Source organism: Puma concolor, chromosome A1, assembly GCF_028749965.1.
Source record: "Puma concolor isolate L17-30 chromosome A1, mPumCon1.1.hap2, whole genome shotgun sequence".
Classification (NCBI taxonomy): Eukaryota; Metazoa; Chordata; class Mammalia; order Carnivora; family Felidae; genus Puma; species Puma concolor.
In genome coordinates, this window is record NC_141667.1 from 174,776,639 (window position 1) to 174,792,548 (window position 15,910).

The 15,910-nt window shown below is 42.8% G+C and overlaps 1 long non-coding RNA gene across 2 annotated transcripts in view; it reads left to right on the forward strand.

The window, feature by feature from the left end:
* Positions 1-432: 432 nt before the first annotated feature.
* LOC147584657 (uncharacterized) overlaps positions 433-15,910 on the forward strand; it is a 31,794-nt gene continuing 16,316 nt past the window's right edge. The window contains exons 1-2 of one of the 2 annotated variants that reach the window (XR_015252248.1): positions 433-870; positions 3,525-3,864. This is a non-coding gene — a long non-coding RNA (uncharacterized LOC147584657). Of the gene's footprint in view, positions 871-1,154; positions 1,612-3,524; positions 3,865-15,910 lie in introns of those variants that run through there. The other variant, XR_015252241.1, reaches the window with a different exon arrangement.

A 15,910-nucleotide genomic window follows, 5' to 3' on the forward strand; every position in this document is an offset into this window, starting at 1 on the left:
CAGGCGCGGGCCCGGAGCCGCGTCTGGCGGCCGATCACAGGCGGGCGCCCGGGGACGCTCGGCGCGCGCGCTCCCTGGCCGCAGATCACAGGCGCCCGCCCGGCCCGGGAGCCCGCCTGCTGCCTGGAACGCGATCACAGGCCGCGCCTCCGGGCCCCGGGGGCGGGGAGGGGCGCGGCACGGGCCCCGGGGGAGGGCGGCCGAGGGCGCGTTCCCACGGGGAGGTCCGGGGCTGCGCGAGGGCTTCTCCGGGATCCCCCGCAGGGGGTCCTCCGCCGGTGGGAAGGCGGCGCGGCGCGGCGCAGGGCGGGATGGGGGGGGGGGGGAGGCAGCCCTCCCGCGGCTGGGGCCAAAGGGAGGCCGCTAAGGGGTCCCAAGAAAGGCTGTGTAGACGCACCGCCATCACTGCCTTGCGATAGCCACCTAGTCAGGGGCGCGCTGGGGATGGGCTTTTCTAGAACGTTTTTTGAGGAAACTGCATTCTTAGTTCCCTGGCCATAAGAAAAGAAAGAAGGAAGTGAGGGGGCGGGCAGGCTGGGAAATAGTTTAAACAAAAGTGGGTGTGATGATGCCCAATTGGTTCACCTAGCTCTCCACTCCTCACCTTTGCGCTGTAGGTGGGCTCCCGAGCTGCCTTTCCTACTTCACCCGTGTGTGTGTGTGTGTGTGTGTGTGTGTGTGTGTGTGTGTGTGTGTGTTGCGGGGAGGGCAGGGGAAGTGCCTAGTCCTCTTCATCTCTATTGATGACCCATATACCTACCTTGACCGTCAGGTCCCTTATCCCTACAGGAGGCCTATGAAAGCTGGCATCTGGTGCATGAAGGTAGGGGTTCCCATCCAATGGACAAAGGCCACAGGAACTGTTGACAGGTAATCCCCGGATGCATATGCTCACCAAACATTACCTGTAAATGAAACCAAATGAATGTCCAGAAAATAGTGCTGTTTTCAAATTTATGGAGGGGTTCAGACTAATAAATTATTTTAGGGGCACCTGGCTGGCTCCGTGGGTTAAGTGTTGGACTGTGGCTCAGGTCGTGATCTCGCGGTTTCGTGGGTTTGAGCCCCGCATCGGGCTCTGTGCTGACAGCTAAGAGCCTGGAGCCTGCTTCAGATTCCCTGTTTCCGTCTCTCTCTGCCCCTCCCCTGCTCAAGCCCTGTCTCTGTCTCTCAAAAATGAATAAACGTTAAAAAAATTATTTTAAAGTGTTACCGAATTCAGGGTAGCACTCCTCAGGAGGCATTTGCCACATCAACAGAGCACAGCCGTGCAACTCAGTGTGCTGCTGGTAGGTGGCATCGTGGCTACCTTCTGGGTATCCAGCCACACCTGCCCCGATGAGTGGCAGCCTCTTATAACTGTTTTGGGTTGGCCCAAACCAGTGGTTCACAAGCCTGGCTATACATTAGAATCTCCTGGGAAGGATCTCTGACGCCCAGAAACTCCAATAGCAACTGGATGGCAATCCCTGGAGTGTGGGGTGACGCTCACGTGCAGTGGCATTGACAGTCGCTGGTACAAACCATCAGAGGACCCTCATCCCTTTGCCACAATGATTGGTTCAGAGATGGGTAGTGGCCTGAGGCCCAAGCCAGTCAGCGTCTGATGAGGTGAGCGGCCGGGACGAAACACGGGGAACCAGAAAGAATATAAGCAAAAATACGGAAATATGAAATGCAGTGTATACAGGAGTAAGAGGTTCAGACGCCAGAAGCACAGAGGGTACGTTATGGAAGGTGGCGGATGATGAGGTTGGAAGATGAGTCTAAGAGGTTATTATTAAGAGTTCTAACTGGCATAGCATATGGATTTACTTTACAGGGGGAAAGAGAGCAAAAATTATTCTTAAGCCTAAAAATTACATGATCAGATTTGGTTCTTGGGAAGGTAATTTTGGTGTCACTGTGGGGTAGGGATCTAGATGGAGAGAGAGGAGGGCCCATAAATTAACCAGATGGACGTGGTGTCTGGGGAAGAAATGCCCAGGACTGGGGGAGTTACAAGACATTCCAGAAACAGAGGGTTTCCGTGTCACTTGAGAGATGTGATCTTGGTATAGAATTCTTCTTACTTACCTTCGTCACAGTGGCCAATAATGTTTTCTAAGGAGGAGACACCGGAGGAGGGAAGGAAATTTTCCAGACTTGAAAAACAAAACAAAACTGCAGAACAACGTGAAAAATTATAACACACGGTCAGAACATTATTGGGAGCTGAAAAAAAATCACAGATTAAACGCAAGAAATTATCAAAATTTCACGGATAGGCCTTTTAAAAGTGGGTTTATTGAGGTCAACTTTATATAACATAAAATTCACCCATTTTAAATGCACGGTTTCATGAGTTTTGAAATGTGTGTAGTCACATAACCAGCACCATAAGCAATATATGTAACGTGTCCATCACTCCTAAAAGTTCTCTGTGTCCCTTGGAAGTCAAGCCCCTTCATACGCCTCCAGCTCTTGGCAACCACTGATCAGGTTTCAATCCCTACAGCGTTGCCTTTTGCAGAATATCAGATAAATGGAAGCGTACCGTTTATAGCCTTTTGAATCTGGCTCCGTTCACTTAGCGGAGTGCTTTTGAAATGCATCCAGGTGATGGCATTTATCAAGAGTTAGTTCTTTCTTATGGCTGGGTAATATTCCATGGCACGTATGTATCACCATCTGTTTCTCCATTCGCCAGTTGATGGACATTTGGGTTGTGTAGTGGGCTCAAGAACCTGCGAAAATTACTTCATGTGGCAAAAGATGTGATTGGTTTAAGGATCAAGAGGAGGGCTTTGTCCTGGGTTATGTGGATGGGCCCTGAGGGCCAACTCCTATGTCTTCATAAGGGAGGGGCGGGGGGCGTTTAGAGGTAGACCCATGGAGGAGAGCAACAAGAGAGAGGCAGCCACAAGCCAGGGAACACCAGAAGCTGGAAGCCACCAGAAGCTGGAAGATGAAGGATTCTCTGCCAGAGCCTCCCGAGGGAGAGCCATCCTGCCTGCACCTTGACATTGGACTTCTGGCCTGCAGATCTGTAAGAGAATAAAGTTCCGTCGTGTTAAGCAGTGAATGAGAATTCCAACTTCCCCACATCCTCACCAACACCTAGTAACGTCAGGCATTTTTTAATACAAGTCCAGACTTGAGGTCTAGCATATAATAAAGTCAATTTAAAAAACTTTTTTTTCGCCATTCTAATGGGTACATAGTAGTATCTCATTTGGTCTTAGTTCACATGTCTTTCCTGGCTAGCGATGTTGAACACGTTTGCCTCTCTTTATTTCTTTGGCGAGAGGTCTGTTCAAATCTTTTGCTCAAGTTCTACTGGATCTTCTTTTTATTATTGAAAATTTATGTGCCTTTAATATACGCCATTGCTGACAATAACTTATACAAATGCAACTTTATACTATTGAACCACAATATGACAAACCACGTAAAGAATAAAATAAACGTTTTTCAATTTATACTTTGTATTATACTATACTGAATAGACTTTTAATGAACTCTATTTTATGTCTCTTTATCAGGTATTAACATTTGGAACAATGGGGCTGAGTCAGAACTTCGTATCAGGTGCAACATCAAGTCTATTCATTTATTTTATTTTTGTTGGAGCACAGAGGGTGTTGTAGCAAAGGGAAGAAGAACACAGATGGCATGTTTTGCAATATTTGGGTATCTTTGCAATGGGCTCCTCCAAAAATCATTAATTATTTCATCTTGGAGAGCTCACCTTCCAGTTTTTCAGGATCCGGAGGCTGAAATTATTCATCTTCACCCTGAACTGTTCAACTGTTTGTTTGTTCAAGTCCGTAAGATCGGCTTTTTGTTAAAACTGCCTTCTCTCGGATACATCGATGAGAAAAGGTGAGTGGGATAAATGTTCTAACACATAATGAGCATTGAATACTGTCACAATTGTGTGCTGCGATTATAGGATTCCTAACAGGCTGCTAATTATTGACTAGACAGCATGCCGCTGTGAGTTAGCAAATATACTCGCTGCAGATCCACAGGAACCCTACATGAATGTGCATCAGGTGACCTTACTTTCTGGTCTCCCCGGGTGTGTTGTGTCATTTTTAAAGGTAGGTTATCTGAATTTGATATTGATCATATATATGGAATTTTTTGCGTAGCATTTTTTAAAAGAATTGCCCATTAAGGAGCAAACCGGTACCAAGCAGATCCACATCCATTATTTCACAGAATTTTATCTAAACTCTCAATCAGTTGAGGTCAAACTTTAGCATGTATAAATGTCCCCTGGGGAAGGAGTTTGTGACCGCGCAATCCTCAGCAGGAATCCTGATTCACTTGGTCTGGATAGGGCCTCCCCATTCTATCCAACAACTTCTAAAGGTTTATCAAGCTTTGAGAAAACACATGCAGCCCTCAATTGTCTCAAAATGAGCATTGTTAAATTTTCTGACGGGGTTTCTTCAGGGGTACAGGGATACAGGGGTGGGAATTCAAAAAATTATAGTCTAGTAACAAGCAGGGGGGAAAATACATAAATCAAGAACCATGTAACAACAAAAAATCTCTTCCTTCCTCCCTTCCTTCTTTTTCTCTCTTTTTCTTTCTTTTTCTTTCTTTCTTTCTTTCTTTCTTTCTTTCTTTCTTTCTTTCTTTCTTTCTCTTTCTTTTCTTCCTTTTTCTTTTCTTTTCTTTTCTTTTCTTTTCTTTTCTTTTCTTTTCTTTTTTCTTTCAAGTGCAGCAATACTGTGTACATATCAGCACTGGGTACAAATTACAAACCCTAGGGTTAGTTGGAGCCATGCTGTCCTGGAGGGAGAAGAGCCCAGTTCCTTGTCCTTAATGCCCACAAATGGCCTGTGCATGACCTTCTCAGATCCAATGGAAAGGAGCACTTGGGGGCCCCCATCCAGTCGACGTGGGTCTCTCGAGGCTGTGTTGGTTGTCTGGTACAGTGGGTCCTATCCTGGAGTTTGTGGGGACTCCTCGAAGGGAGGGCAGGGCCGCACGTAGCTGCCTCTCCCTTCCCGTCCTCCATCTTGAGAAACAGGGAAATCCCCACTGATCTCAAAAGGGCTGGAAAACCCCTGGGCTGGATACATTCAAAGGCATTTCAGTTTTACAATTCAGTATTATCTATAATGTAAAACTCAATGCAGATAACATTTTGGTTAGAGGAGACTGAGAGAAAAGGGAAAGAAATATAGAAGTATTATTAATAAAGGCAGCAGACAGATAAAAACAAAATGATTTTGCTTCGTGATTCTGTCACCCCCTTCTGTTTGCTGTCGTAGGGAATTTAAAAAGCTTAAAATCCACATCATTATTTTACAACTTCATTCATGATTAAGGGTCTCAAATTTGCCTTGCTCTTAGGATGACCTTAAGCCAAATTCCTCTCTCCATTCTCTCTCTCTCTCTTTTTACGTTTATTTATTCATTTTTGAGAGAGAGAGAGAGACAGAGCACATGAGAGAGGGGAAGTGAATACCAAGCAGGACCTTGCTGATAGCACGGAGCCCGATGCAGGGCTCAAACCCGTGAACAGTGAAATCATGACTTGAGCTGAAACTCAGACACTGAACCAACTGAGCTACCCAGTGCTCCTCCTTTCTGTCTTATTTTAGCTTTCCTTCTTTCCACTAAATAGCCTTTAATAGCAAATTTATCAAAGTCTGGGGTAATTTTATTTGGCTACTCAATTGTACACAATGCATTATTTCAGCTACTGTGGAAAAGGATAAATGGCCGTGAAATGTGGAAAGTGAACTGTTGCCAATGGCTAGCAAACTACGGAGAGGAAGTGCCGCTTGCCTTTACAAGCCACGTTGTAGAAACACGTTTAAGTGGCAAGCAACAGGACAGAGAATTGTGCACAAGCTGCGACTTTGATTAAAACCGGGTCAAAATGGACGCACCGGTTCTGTGACCTTGAGCAAATTACTCAACCTTTGTTGACACTGGATTATAACTTCAATTTCTAGCGTTGTGGTGATGACATAAGATCATATATGCAGCCTATAGTAGTTGCTCGATAAATGACAGGTTATTAAAGGTTAAACATTTTATTTATTTTATTTTTTAAAAATTTTTTTTGAAGTAGGTTGAATTTTTATTTTTTAATTAAAAAATGTCATTTTAATTCCAGTTAATATACAATATTATAATCGTTTCAGGTGTACAACATAGTGATTCTACAATACCATACATCGTCTGGTGCTCATTATGGCCGGTGTACTCCTTAATCCCCCTCACCTATTTCACCCATCCCCCCACCTACCTCTTCTCTGGTAACCATCAGTTTGTTCTCTATAATTAAGAGTGTTTCTTGGTTTGTTTCTCTCTCTCTCTCTCTCTTTTTTCTCCTTGTTCACTGTTTTGTTTCTTAAGATCCACATATGCGTGAAATCATATTGTATTTGTCTTTCTTTAGCTGACTTATTTCACTTAGTATTATACTCTCTGGATCCATCCATGTTGTTGCAAATGCCGAGCTTTCATTCTTTTTTTATGGCTGAATAATATTTCATTACATCTATCTATCTATCTATCTATCTATCTATCTATCTATCTACCTTCTTTATCCATTCTTTAGTTGATGGGGCTGAGCTGCTTCCATAATTTGGCTATTGTAAATAATGCTCCTATAAACATTGAGGTGCATGTATCCCTTTGAAATAGTAGTTTTGTATTCTTTGGGCAAATACCCAATAGTGCAATTGCTGGATTGTAGGGTGGTCTTATTTTTACTTTTTGAGGAATCTCCACACTGTTTTCCACAGCAGCTGCACCAGTTTGCATTTCTACCAAGAGTACACAAGAATTCCTTTTTCTCCATGTCCTTCCCAGCATTGGTTGTTTCTTGTGTTGTTGATTTCAGCCATTCTGACAGGTGTGAGGCGATATCTCATTGTAGTTTTGATATGCATTTCCCTGAGGATGAGTAATGTTAAGCATCTTCATGTGTCATCTGGATGTCTTCTTTGGAAAAATGTCTGTTCCTGTCTTCTGACCATTTTTAAATTGGATTATTTGTTTTTTGGGTGTTGAGTTTTATTATTTTTTTTCAATATATGAAATTTATTGTCAAATTGGTTTCCATACAACACCCAGTGCTCATCCCAAAAGGTGCCTTCCTCAATACCCATCACCCACCCTCCCCTCCCTCCCACCCCCCATCAACCCTCAGTTTGTTCTCAGTTTTTAAGAGTCTCTTATGCTTTGGCTCTCTCCCACTCTAACCTCTTTTTTTTTTCCTTCCCCTCCCCCATGGGTTTCTGTTAAGTTTCTCAGGATCCACATAAGAGTGAAACCATATGGTATCTGTCTTTCTCTGTATGGCTTATTTCACTTAGCATCACACTCTCCAGTTCCATCCACGTTGCTACAAAGGGCCGTATTTCATTCTTTCCCATTGCCACGTAGTATTCCATTGTATATATAAACCACAGTTTCTTTATCCATTCATCAGTAGGTTAAACATTTTAAAGCTGCCAGTTTATGTTGTCTGCAAGCCAGTTTGCTCGTCATCGTCACCTATGGAACTTAAAGGGTCTGCTCATTATCTCAGACCTCCTCAGTCCGAGTCCCCAGGTGCATGCATGGCCCAGGCATCTTGAATTTTTAAAAGCTGGTCAGAACAGTTTTGTCAGTGGTGCTGTCCATGGGCTAGCCCACCAGCAGCACATTTTGCGACAGGACGGAGCTCTGCTGTCAAAAGGAACTGGAAATGATGTGCTTCTGCTCATAGGAGTTTAGCTTTCTTTTTGCATTGGGGTTGTTTGAAAGCTAGTCGTGATAAAGAAACCAGGCTGTGTGGAAATATGGCTGATTCAAGGGCTGGGGCAGGGAAGGCGCAACATGGGCCTGGAGCATCTTGAATTAGCAGAAGGTAAGGAAGTGCTCCAAAACAAAACATTGGGGCCACTTAAAAGGGACACGAGCCAACCTAAAAGAGCTCTGAGTGGCCAAACCTGGGACAATTTGAGTAATAAATACTGGATTATAATCCAAGGCATAAAATAAATATCCATGAGTCCATATTGATATGAAAGAATAATCGAATAACTAAGTAAGTAGGGAGAAGAGGTAAATATACTGTACAGAAGAATTCCAAATAGTTTGTGTAGATATCTCCCCTTAAGCAGAGGGAGCTCCTTTCCCTGGGTGTGGGCTGTGCTTAGTGACTACATGTAATGGGGTATCCTGGATGGGCCCAGAACAGCAAAGGGACATTAGGAAAAATGTTGCCTCCTTGTTTGTGACAGGTATACCATAGGAAGGTAAGATATTAAAATAGGGAAACTGAGTCAGTGCAACTTTTCTGTAAGTCTAAAAGTATTCTCAAAAGTTTAAAAAAGAAAACAAAAACACCTGGTTATGGGGCACATGGGTGGCTCAGTTGGTTGAGTGTCCGACTCTTGATTTCGGCTCAGGCCATGATCTCACGGTTTATGAGATCGAGCCCTGCATCAGGGTCTGTGCTGACAGTGTGGAGCCTGCTTCGGATTCTCTCTTTCCCTCTCTCTCTCTCTCTCTCTCTCTCTGTCCGTCTTCTGGGCCCAAGTTCTTTCTGTCTCTCTCAAAGTAAATCAATAAATTTACCAAAAACAAAAAACAAAAAACCTGGTCATAAAAATGGATGTGGTCATTATATAAAGCCTGAGGCTATAGGACATTATAGCTGCCATGAAAAAAGTCAGGCCATGGTCAACTAAATTTAGCATCTATTAGGTGTAAAATACAGACACTTTTATTATTGTTTTATTAGAAGTTCTATCTTTTAAAAAAAATATATTTATTTTCAGAGGGAGTGAGAGCATAAGCCGGGGAGGGGCTGAGAGAGAGGGAGAGAGAGAATCCCAAACAGGTTCGGTGTAGCCCCCCTGCATGAGATTGAGATGGGGCTCAATCTTACCCACTGTAAGATCATGACCTGAGCTGAAATCAAGAATTGGACGCTTCACCGACTGAGCCACCCAGGTGCCCCCATAAGTTCTACCTTTTTAAAAAACACACTGCAATTCAATGTTTATTTTTATTTTACAGAAATTGGTTAGCTTTTATCGACAAATATTTATTGACTTTTACCAATGTGCATTGCATAGTTTCTGGGCTTATCAGTTTCTGGCCTCACTCCTTCCTTTTGGATTTCTTTTTCTTCCTGTGAGGTATTTTATTTACTTTCATTCATTGAAGATGCAGGGGGAGTGTTATGGACTAAGGGTTTGTGTACACCCAGAATTCATATGTTGAAGCCCTAACTCCCAATGTCATACTCATAGGAGGAGGGGCTTTGAGAGATGATTACAGTTATCTGAGGTCTTGAGGATAGAGTCCTCATGATGGGATTAGTGCCCTTATAAGAAGACACCAGGGGGGCACCTGGGTGGCTCAGTCAGTTAAGCTTCCAATTCTTGATTTTGGCTCAAGTCATGATCTCACCATTGGTGAAATTGAGCTCCATGTCAATCTCACAAGGGAAAGCTGCATGGAGCCTGCTTGGGATACTCTCTCTCCCTCTCTCTCTCCCTCTCTCTCTTCCCCTCCCCTACTTGCACTTATGCATGCATATATGCACACGCATTCTTTCTCTCTCAAAATAAATAAACTTCAGAAAAAAAAAAAAAAAACCAGAAGAGACCAGGGAATGTCTTTTATCTTTCTGCCATCATGTGAGACTATGGCAGGAAGAGAGCCATCTGCAAGTCAAAAAGAGGGTATTCATCAGGACCTGAATCAGCTGGCATATTAGTTTTTTTTTTTTAACATTTATTTATTATTGAGAGAGAGAGACAGACCATTAGCAGGGGAGGGGCAGAGAGAGAGAGGGAGACACAGAATTTGAAGCAGGTTCCAGGCTCTGAGCTGTCAGCACAGAGCCCAACGCGAGGCTCAAACCCACAAACCGAGAGATCATGACCTGAGCCGAAGTCGGATGCTTAACCGACTGAGCCACCCAGGCGCCCCCCCTTTTTTTAATTAAAAAAAAATGTTTAAGTAATTTCTATACCCAATGTAGGGCTCAAAATTATGACCCCAAGATCAAAAGTCACATACCCTTCTGACTGAGCCAGCCAGGCACCCCTCAGCTGGCATGTTGATCTTGTGAAAACTGAGAAATGAATGTTCTGTTTAAAACACTCAGTCTAAAGTATTTTGTTATAGTAGACAAAAGAGATTTAGAGTAGTAAACTTTCTGAGTTATTGTACATCTGGGAGAAAAGATTTTTGCCCATCCCCTCCCCATGCCCATATCAGCACTTGCACCACTGTTGATGATAGTTTATCTGGGTATAGAATTATATATGACAACTATTTCCCTTTATCATTTAAGAAGTATTACCTCATCATTGTCTCCTGGCATCCAGTCTTCTTGGTGAAAAGTCCACTTTAATTTTAATTGTTTTTACTTTGTAAGTAATCTGTCTTTTCTTTTTTTTTTTTTTAAATTTTTTTTTTCAACGTTTATTTATTTTTGGGACAGAGAGAGACAGAGCATGAACGGGCGAGGGGCAGAGAGAGAGGGAGACACAGAATCGGAAACAGGCTCCAGGCTCTGAGCCATCAGCCCAGAGCCCGACGCGGGGCTCGAACTTGCGGACCGCGAGATCGTGACCTGGCTGAAGTCAGACGCTTAACCGACTGCGCCACCCAGGCGCCCCAGTAATCTGTCTTTTCTTAATGATAGCTTTTATTATTCTTTTTTTTAAGTTTATTCATTTATTTTGAGAGAGAGAGCAAATATAAGTGGGGAGGGGCAGAGATAAAGAGAGAGCAAGAGAATCCCAAGCAGGCTCCATGCTGTCAGCTCAGAGCCTGACAAGGGACTCCATCTCACAAACTGTGAGATCATGACCTGAGCTGAAATCGAGTTGGACACTTAACTGACTGAGCCACCCAGGTCCCCTTATGATTCTTATCTTTGATGATATATCATTGTGTTATATTTTAAATTTATTTAATTTATTATTTTTTTATTATAAGTGTACTTTTTAATCCCCATCCCCTATTTCACCCAACCCCCCCCCCCCCCCCGCCACCTACCTCCCCTCTGGTAACCATCAGTTTGTTCTCTATAGTTAAGAGTCTGTTTCTTGATTTTTCTCTCTCTCTCCCTCTTTTTTTCCTTTGCTCATTTGTTTTGTTTCTTAAATTCCATATATGAGTGAAATCATGTGGCATTTGTCTTTCTCTGACTGAATCATTTTGCATAACATAATACTCTCTAGCTCCATCCATGTCATTGCAAATGGCAAGATTTCATTCTTTTTTATGGCTAAATAATATTCTATTGTGTATGTATATCACATCTGCTTTATCCACTGATCTATTGATAGACACTTAGATGATTCCATAGTTTGACTTTTATAAACAATGCTGCAATAAACATAGGGATGTATGTATCCCTTTGAGTTAGTGTTTTTGTATTTTTGGGGTAAATATCCAATAGTACGATTACTGGATTGTGGGGTAGTTCTGTCTTTAACTTTTTGAGGAATCTCATACTGTTTTCCACAGTGGCTGCACTAGTTTGCATTCCCAACAATAGTACAAGAGGGTTCCTTTCTCTCCACATCTTCTCCAATGCTTGTTTCTTGTGTGTGTGTGTGTGTGTGTTTTAATTTTAACCATTCTGACAACTGTGATGTAATATCTCATTGTAGTTTTGATTTACATTTCCCTGATGAGTGATGTTGAACATCTTTTCATGTGTCTGTTGGCCATCTGGATGTTTTCTTCAGAGAAATGTCTATTTATGTCTTCTGCCCATTTTAATTCAATTATTTGGTTTTTGGGTATTAAGTTGTACGAGTTCTTTATATATTTTGGGTACTAACCCTTCGTTGGATATGTCATTTGCAGGTATCTTCTCCCATTCACTAGGTTGCCTTTTAGTTCTGTTGATTATTTCCTTTGCTGAGCAGAAGCTTTTTATTTTGATGTAGTCCCAATAGTTTATTTTTGCTTTTATTTCCCTTAGCCTCAGGAGACATAACTAGAAAAATGTTGCTGTGGCCGATGTCAGAGAAATTACTGCCTATGCTCTCTTCATGGATTTTTATGGTTTCGGGTTTCACAGTTAGGTCTTAAATCCATTTTGAGTTTATTTTTGTGTATGGTGAAAGAAAGTGGCCCAGTTTCACGTTACAATATTTTAAAATGTGGATTCACGTCGCTTGGAGTTAAGTCACAGTAAGCAGGCTTCACAATAGACCAACCACATCTTAAGATCTGTTAATGATCTTGGTATCTGTGGTGATTGTTCTCCATTTGACACTTTTCATCTTCATCCATTCTCTTCTTCTCTGTCCTGCTTGGAAAAAACAAAACAAAACAAAACACTCTTGGGCTGCTTTGAGGGCTGACCTCCAGTTGGTTTGGCCAGTGGGAGGCTTCATCAGAAGACTGATGGGCCAGAAAAGTGGGAAATGGAGGTTAGAGCTTCCTTTTCCCTTCCTGCTTCAGGGAAGCATGTCTGGTAGTATCTGCGTCCCCACCCATGACTATAGCTCTTCCTCCCAAATCCACCCCCCACTGGGCACAGACACTACCTCTCCCCCTGCACCAGCAGTGTGGTTCTAACAACTTCCCATTGTTGCCCTTCTCTAGGCCTCATTGTCACGAGATCGCCCACCACAGCATCTTTGTAGAATTTGCCTTTTTTTATGATGGGAATGTGGAGGGGCTGGCAGCAAAGATTTTCTCCACCACCACTCCCTCACAGCTTTAGAAATGTAAGATATAGTTTCATTCATTCATTCATTCATTCGCTCACTCATCCACACATAAGCATTATGCTGGGCACTGCTACAGACCCAATGACAGACATAAAACATGTCTCACAGGCCCCGTACATATGTCATCATCTGTCTCTCCACCTCATCTCTCCCTTCCTCCTAGCCGGCATCCTGCTAACATCATGGTGTCTGTTGTCTTCTTATAGTGACGCTCCTTACGTTACTTAACTGGTGCTTCCTTACCTGGCACTTCTTACCTTAGTGCTCCTCCTCCTCCTTCATCTCTTCAATTCTTATTTAGCCTCCAAAATTCATCCACGCAACAGTTCTTCCAAGAAGCTTTCACCAAGTCTCTGGTCTTCTTCACATTTCTCTGTTTCATGATTATTCTCAGAATACTTGGTATAAAATATACCAGATACTGTGCTAAACCTTTACATGCATTGTTTCCTGGATCCTCAAAACAGCCGTATGAGGGTGATACTATTATACCCCCATGTCACAGATTAGGAAACTAAACCTCGGCTTGTTTAAATGCCAAGTCCAAGTTCACACAGCCAGTAAGTAGTGGAGCTGGGATCCTAACCCACGCCGTATGACTTCAAAGACCATCATGTAAAACCCCTTCACGTTTAGCAAACACTAATAATCTGTTATAATTCTTGGGGTTTTTTTCTACTTGTTTCCACCACTCAATGACAATCTAAGGACATTATTTTACTCACCCATGCTCTTCTGGTGACTACCACAATGTTAGGGAAAGAATGAAATCATTCCCAATCTCAAAACCTACAGAAAGACCAACTCTATATTCCCTAATGCTTATACTTGCTTTGGAGAACTTTGCAATGTGGTGAGGGCTGGGAGCGGCTTACATTCCAGAATCGACTTTAAAAAACATGATTCTTAATCACTGCTAAAATATGCTCAAAGAACTTTTGGCTTTTCTGTCAAGAGATTTTCTTTCCTGCGGATTTTTGCAGCAAAGTTAAGATTGTACATGAAATGATGTAAGAAATGACCGGTGCTTGTGCCGCTAATTTTATGTTTTTTTATCCCCAGAACCAGACCTTGAACATTTAAATAACCCAGTAGCATTTAATGGAATAGTAACCATGGTAATGGAGTGGGGGATGGGAAGGTGGAGCTTTGGGCTTCTGGGCATCTTCATGAGTTCTGTCTCACCCATAAAAGCCACTCTGGTACATTTGGTCCACATGGGTCTTTCAGGGTAGCCTCCCGTTTCTCACTCAAGAGCAAGACGTGCTTATATAGAGACACTTACTATAATATATGGAGGCTCTCTGGATTACTCTAATTCTTTGCAGGGCATGAGTTTTAGTGTCATATAGATCTGCATTGAATTTTGGTCCTACAATTTACTAAAGTGACTTTGAACAAGTTATTTAACCTCTGTGATAGAGTTTCCTCATTTGTAACCTAGAGATACTCCCTACATCTATGACTATCAACTTTCTTATATGCATTAATATGACCACACCAGCCATTAGAAAAGAATGAAATACTTCTGGAACATTTACTAGGGCTCTCCTGCCTGCCTCAAGCCCTCTGTGCTTTCCCATCACCCAGCTGTCTTGGTTTCTCCCATAAGACTTCCCTTCTTCAGATGTCCTCATGATCCAGTAAATAAGGGGTTAATGCCCAGTGCAGTATGGGCTTCTGGATCCTGTTCCAGGTGTGTAGGGGCCTTCCCACATTTGTTCTGATTCACAGGTGACTGTGTAAATATTTTGACTATCATCCTACCTTCAAGGGATTGTTGAGTAGATAAAATGTTGTATCATTTATAAAGCTCTTTGCACAGTTCTTAACAGTTAGAAAATACACAGCATATGATATTTATAGTGGAGATTTATTTTCTCTTCTGGCCTCACGTCCATTACCTCTTCTTCTGGACACAGACCGTATTTTCATATTTTCCATGCATAACCCCCCTGGATGTGGGATGGCAGTAGCATACGAGCATGCCTGGCCAATCAAAACATTTCATCTCTCCTACCTACGATGGTTGGTATAAGAATGCGGACATGACCCAAAGTGGATTCAATGGGCCGTGCTTAGCTTAGAGCAACACATGAGGAAGAATTTGGAGTGGTTGCCAAGTATCCCCTAAAGCCCCTTCCAACTCTAAGAATTTATGTTATAAAACACCCAGTTGATGCTGGTAAGAGTCATAGTCGACATTAAGAAGTGAAAGACTGCAATCTGAGTATTTTGAGTACCTGCATCCAGCAATGCCTGTGTGCAGTTCTGAGTTTTTCAGGAACATTAATAAATTTCCTATCCCCCCTTTTTTGTTTAAATAAATTTAAGTGGGTATTTTGATGCTCACTGAAAGAGTCCTATAGAGTGGCTTAATACTATGATTGTTTGGCAAACATATAGTAAGTACCTGCCCTGTGCCATTATTCTGGCTTCTGTTTTCATCCTCTGTGAGACTGGGTTCCCCTCAGCCACCCATCACATCTAGCATCTGGCCTCCTGGAGGATGAAGACATAGGTGCCTGTTTGCCACCGACACTTTGCTTCCTTTTAAGACTCTCAAAGAGGGGCGCCTGGGTGGCGCAGTCGGTTAAGCGTCCGACTTCAGCCAGGTCACGATCTCGCAGTCCGCGAGTTAGAGCCCCGCGTCGGGCTCTGGGCTGATGGCTCAGAGTCTGGAGCCTGTTTCCGATTCTGTGTCTCCCTCTCTCTCTGCCCCTCCCCCGTTCATGCTCTGTCTCTCTCTGTCCCAAAAATAAATAAACGTTGAAAAAAAAAATTTAAAAAAGACTCCCAAAGAAAGATCTTTCTGCTCTACATGTTGTTACTTATCCAAGCTCTATCAATGAACTAATGATGTGTTCTTCATTGAGGCTGCGAAATCCCCTAAGGCAAAGGCCACGTTTTATAAATATTTATTGCTCCCTGTAAGCAATGTGTTTCCCCAACGTGAGTGAGTGATAGATGATGGCCAACCCTCTTTAAAGTCAAATAAAATGGAGAAATATCCATTGTTCGTGATCAAGTAAGACTGTCACTACACTGATTTGCCCAGTTGACTAGTGACTTCTGGGCACTTAAAGTCTGATGCCCTAAGAGTCATTGGAACCCTTGTATCGACCTCTGATTCAGTAATAAATCTGGCCAAACTCACTGGTCTCTGAAATGTCTCTTTCCCTTGCTTTTGGCCT